Source organism: Sphaerodactylus townsendi, linkage group LG07 (genome assembly GCF_021028975.2).
Source record: "Sphaerodactylus townsendi isolate TG3544 linkage group LG07, MPM_Stown_v2.3, whole genome shotgun sequence".
NCBI classification, from domain to species: domain Eukaryota; kingdom Metazoa; phylum Chordata; class Lepidosauria; order Squamata; family Sphaerodactylidae; genus Sphaerodactylus; species Sphaerodactylus townsendi.
Genome location: NC_059431.1, coordinates 84,690,723 through 84,697,068, shown reverse-complemented (window position 1 = coordinate 84,697,068; position 6,346 = coordinate 84,690,723).

Genomic DNA, 6,346 nt, shown 5'->3' with positions numbered 1-6,346 from the left:
AATCAATAACAGACCTAGAGAATGAACTCTCCTAAAGGAGCGCAAGCTATACAAAAGAGCTTTGATTTTTGTCTCATAAGCAACCATGTGATGACTGCTTTAAAGTCTTTCTATTCTATATTGACACCTTCTTTTCATTAATGCAATCCTTTGTGACTGCTATTTTTTTCCTGTAAAAAGGGGGTGGGTGCATATGGGTATACATAATTCTTCAACAATAACAGAGTTTTGAAATTAGTGGGGACAGTTTCAGCATGTTGGTTGACAGTGACTGCATTCCTAAGAACACGTTGGGAGTAAGCTCCAATGAATGGGACTTACTTCCAAGGAGACCTGCTTAGAATTGCTCCCTTTGAGTCACCATTTCAAATTGTTTGTGAAACTGATGAGGAGCAAATGTATTTTTGGTGTCAAGAACTGAGATTACTGTTGTAAGGGTATCCACGGTACAGATGTTCAGAGTTTCCATGCATCTTAGGCAATCAATGGTTGGGTGCTTTGCTAACTTCCCAAGCAGAACTGGTGCAGGAGAATGTAGCAGAAGTGATCAAGCAGGGCTGGCAGGCTTCAACTAGCTTTCAGTTTGCTGGAATGATTGTCTGTCTTTCTAGTTTTGAAGGCAGGCTTGAAGCCATAGGTGTAGCTCCCACAGAAACATCCGGGGACAATTGACCCGGGTGCTCCCTGTGGGAGTCACGTGGGGGGGGGGCAAAATCATCCAAGCACCCCCTCCTCCACCCCCTCTCCGGTCATCCTCCTTTTCTCCTTGCCTGCCTGCTCCGTTGTCCTTATTATTTCCCTCCTTGCCTGCTGTCGCCTCCTCCTTGCCTGCTCATCTTGCTCCCTCAGCTGCTCTGGCTCACTCTCTGTTTCCCTCTATATTAAAAAAAACCTCACCCAGTGTGGTATTTATGTTTCCACTATCAGTGAACCTTTCCAGTTATGGTAAGTCCCAATTTCATTTTACACAGTTTCCCAACATCCTCAGGACATCTGAAAATTACTACTTTGTAATTTGCCCTCATAAGAACATAAGAACATAAGAACAAGCCAGCTGGATCAGACCAGAGTCCATCTAGTCCAGCTCTCTGCTACTCGCAGTGGCCCACCAGGTGCCTTTGGGAGCTCACATGCAGGATGTGAAAGCAATGGCCTTCTGCGGCTGTTGCTCCCGAGCACCTGGACTGTTAAGGCATTTGCAATCTCAGATCAAAGAGGATCAAGATTGGTAGCCATAAATCGACTTCTCCTCCATAAATCTGTCCAAGCCCCTTTTAAAGCTATCAAGCCCCTTTTAAAGCTATAAAGCTATCCCTCATCCTTTTCTGCCTCTCCAAAAAGATATTTTCCCCAAACTGTCCCCCAGCATCCTCAGAGCCTGCATGCAAATGAGCCTTCTTCTCATTTGCTCTCAGTTTTGATTTTGCTTCATGAGGGAGGGGGGTGAGAAAAGGCTGGGACAGAGCCAGCCAAGCCAGGAGAGTGGAAAAGAGATCATGCATGCCCTTCTGAAAATTGCACTGGTAAGTTTTAAAAGAAAATAAAAGATACTGGGCAAGCTCATGGGTGCTTTCAACTGCCACTCAAAAGCAACAGCCAATCAGAACAATCACTTGATCTATTTTCCTCAGTACAAGTTTTATATTAAATCAATTAGTAGACCTATTCACTAGTTTTCTCTCTCTGACCACAAAATCTTATTTTAAACCATTAAAAACACAGATCAATTTCTTCCATTTCCTCAGCACATACACAAAAACACTAGATCTGTGGGAAAACGAGAAGGATTACAACAGAAAAGTGCAGTGGATAAAAGATTTTGAGAAAGATGTTGGCCAAAAAGAAATCCAAGAGCTGGAAATAACTGATATGATAAAAAATCGAAGCAAGAAAGTGAAAAACTGGATGGCACCAGGACATGATCAATTGCATGGCTTCTGGCTCAAATACCTAACCAGTTTGCACCTGACAATGGCCAAACAGTTCAGTGAAACCATGCAAAATGGTGAAATCGATGAATGGCTAACAACTGGGAGTACATTCTTGATTCAGAAAGATTTAGCCAAAGGAACAACACCTGGAAACTACAGGCCAATAAAATGTTTGCCCACGATGCTCAAACTGCTCACTGGCATAGTAGCAGATAACATCATGGACTACTTGGAAGAAAATAATATCCTGCCAGTGGAGCAAAAAGGGAACAAAAGAAGGAGCAGAGGTACAAAAGATCAACTCCTGATAGATAAAACAATAATGGAGAACTGCAAGAATCGAAGAATGAATTTGCATATGGTCTGGATCGATTACAAGAAGGCAGTTGACTCACTGCCCCATAGTTGGATCATGAAATGCTTGGAAACAATTGGCATCAGTGAAAACATTCGAGTATTCACTGAAAAAGCGATGAGACAATGGAAAACTGAACTGATGGTTGGAAATGAAAACTTTGGAACAGTCAATATTAAGTGAGGAATTTTCCAAGGTGATTCACTATTGTCCTTACTGTTTATCATTGTCATGATCCCACTAACAGTAATTTTAAAGAAAACAAAGTTGGGATATCAAATGGGCAAAGACTCGGGAAAACTCTCACATTTCCTGTACATGGATGATTTGAAGCAGTATGGGAAATCAGACACAGGAATCTAGCCACTAGTAAACACAGTCTGAATATACAGCACGGACATTTCAATGTAATTTGGTCTGGAAAAGTGCGCCACTGTGGCAATAAAGAGGGGCAAGATCACTGAGAGTGATGGCATAGAAATGCCTGATGGCCAACTTATCAAGTGCAACCAGCTTAAAAATACCTGGGCATTTTACAGCTGGAGAACATCAAGCAAGTGAAGATTGTGGTCAGCAGATAATACACCCATAGAGTTAGGAAAATTTTGAATTCTAAATTAAACAGCAGGAATACCCATCAACACTTGGGCCATATCCATCATCAGGTACACTATGGGAATCATCAACTGGACACAGGTTGAGTTGGATGCATTGGATAGAAAAACTTGGAAGCTTATGACAGTGCACCATGCCTTACAGGAGCAGCAGTGGCGTAGGAGGTTAAGAGCTCATGTATCTAATCTGGAGAAACCTGGTTTGATTCCCAGCTCTGCCGCCTGAGCTGGGTGACCTTGGGCTAGTCACAGCTTCTTGGAGCTCTCTCAGCCCCACCTACCTCACAGGGTGTTTGTTGTGAGGGGGGAAGGCCAAGGAGATTGTAAGCCCCTTTGAGTCTCCTGCAGGAGAGAAAGGGGGGATATAAATCCAAACTCCTCCTCCTCCTCCTCCTCCTCCTCCTCCTCCTCCTCCTCCTCCTCTTCTTCTTCTTCTTCTTCTTCTTCTTCTTCTTCTTCTTCTTCTTCTTCTTCTTCTTCTTCTTCTTCTTCTTCTTCTTCTTCTTCTTCTTCTTCTTCTTCTTCTTCTACACCCACACAGTGATACTGATAGATTATACTTTCCCCGGAGATCTGGTGGTAGAGGCTTACTGCAAGTACAGCAAACAGTGGAAGAGGAGAAGCATGCGTTGGCCGATTATGTGAATAAAAGTCAAGAACAGGCATTGATTGAGGTGAAGAACGGACATTTGCTGAAGACCCAGAAAACCAAACAAGAATACAGAAAAAATGTGATTAAAATGAGGACCGGAAGCTGGCACAACAAAGCTCTGCACGGCCAATTTCTGGAGAAGATCAAGGACAAGATGGACAATGAAAATACCTGGCTGTGGTTAACAACTGGAAGTCTGAAAAAGGAAACTGAATCCTTGATTTTAGCCGCTCAAGAGCAAGCCACTAGAACAAATTTGATCAAGGCCAGAATCAAAAAATCCTCAGATGATACAAAATGCAGATTGTGTAAAGAAGCTGATGAAATTGTAGATCATGTCCTCAGCTGCTGCAAAAAGATTGCCCAGACTAAGTACCAACAGGCACAACTCAGTGGCCAAGGTGATCCACTGGAATTTATTCAAGAATTACAGCATAAGAACAGTGAAGAACTGGTGGGAACATTGTCCGGAGAAAGTAATGGAAAATGAGAAGGTCAAGATTCTGTGGGACTTTTGAATCCAAATGGACAAAGTGTTAAAACATAATACACCAGACATTGCCATGATCGAGGACAAGAAAGTGAGCATCATCGACATAGCAGTACCTGGTGACAGCAGAATCACTGAAAAAGAACACGAGAAGGTCACTAGATACCATGATTTGAAAATTGAGCTTCAGTGTCTATGGCACAAACCAGCTGAGGTTGTCCCAGTGGTAATCGGCACACTGGGCACCATTCCGAAAAGACTAAGGCAGCACTTGAAACATCTTCGAATTGACAAAATTAACATCTGTCAAATTCAGAAGGCAGCCCTGCTGGGATCCGCATGAATACTACCCCGAAACATTACAACTTTCTAGGCCCCTGGGTGAGGCTCGAATTGTAATGAAGGCCAACAACCGGCTAAAGATCTGGCAGCTGTGAAATCTACAATAATAATAATTATACTCTGATGTTTTCAGTTCTTGGAAGTCTGTTTTTTTGTTATCTATGCTATCAGTGGTATGATCTAGGCTGATTATGAAATGTTCAAACTGTTCTCAGATCTTCAGTTATTAATTATGTAGATGAATGGGTTGTGCAAACTTTTTCCCACTATGGTTATGTTCTTTTTAAAAAAATGAAATTTGCTGGTATAATTAATTGGCAAGGATTGATAAAATTATCTTTTTATATTTTACAAATGTTGACTTTATTGATCATATTAATAAAAAACAGAACAACTTTATGTTTTAAAAATCCAGGCTTTGGATATATCTAGCAAATCGCACAGTTATTTTATAAAGTAAAGTTGAGTGATTCTAAAGTTGAGACTAGTCACTAGATGATATCAGAGTCTCCCAGAGGAGTTAGAGCTTTTATTGCTAATGAATGAGAGTAGTCATTAGCGTAATTCCAATGATGTCATTAAATTTATAGTGTATTGCTGGGATGGTTTCAATATGTTTTGGTACAAAGAGATTTGGGCATACTTGAGATGATAAACCAACCTGTGTGCTCTACCACTACAAACTGCAAGTGAAGGTCACATGCTATTCCATACAAAAAGTCATGAATATTTGCCATAATTGAATGCTGTGCAAAAATATATATTGCCCACATAAAACTGGGCATTAGGGAGAAGACATATTTCCCCTGACAGCTAGTATTTTGTATGGAGGAACATCATTGGGTTGCCAGTTGCCTGATGACAGTGGCCAACCTCCTGGGCCTACTCAGTCCTCCATCCTTACTAATTTCCCCCACTGTGAGAAATAAATAAATAAATTGCTGGAACTTTGATGACTTTTTGTCATGGGGCTTTTGTAAGAAGCAGGGGTTAGAAAAGCTCTCTGCATATTGAAACTTTTTTAAGAAACAGACATATTCATTAACAGGACATACAAAGTGTGCACAGGGAGCTAAATATACCATTAATTTCGGTTGGATTTCTGTAGGCTTTCCCCACATACCTGTGATACAAATTCATTTTATGTGAAAGGGCACATGTCTAACTCTAGTGCTAAACCATAGTAGTTTAGTGAATTCAAAGTCAAAAAACTACTCCAGGCCTTCCTTTGTCTCCTCAGGGCAGGATGTATTTAACAGTAGCTCAGGAGTCACCAAATTTATGTCTGAAGGAAAAACCCATTCTAAAGCAGCTTCCTCTGTCAGACCCTTGGCCTGGAACCAGCAAACATTTTATGGTCGCCCTTTTATGATTAGCCTATCCACTCTGGCAGCATTTTTGTGGTGACACCTGATGTAGATGGATTAATAAAATGTTTTGGGGAAATACTTGTTTATCAGTTTGAAGTGGACAATACAGAAACCCAAGCTACAATCCAGAAGAGATCAGTTTTATGGTGAAGAATGTAGGGAAAGGAGAAATAAAATCAACACCCTGATACTGCCTATTTTCTCAACCTGTCAATATCTGACAAAATATTTCTGGTATTTACCTTTTTTTGTGCCTGGCACCCTAGGTTCTTTATGACACTAATTTGGTGAAGAGTACAACAAGATTGGTCAAGAATCTTCTTGGAGGTAGTTTTGAATCTATACTCTGAGTTTTGATTGATCCTGGAAGGGAACTTTCAAACAAGAGGCAAGGTCTATTAAAAAGGGAAATATGGGAAGCAGTTCTTTGTCAGTTTTCTCCGACAAGTCTCAATCTGCTTTTTGACAAAGTGTGGAGCTTTGGCCCATCTTGCAAGAATGAAGGGATGTTCATGGATTATAAACAGATCTGATTAGCAACTCCATTTTAATTTTGTCTTGCTAATGTTCTGATTCATTCCACCTATCTGTG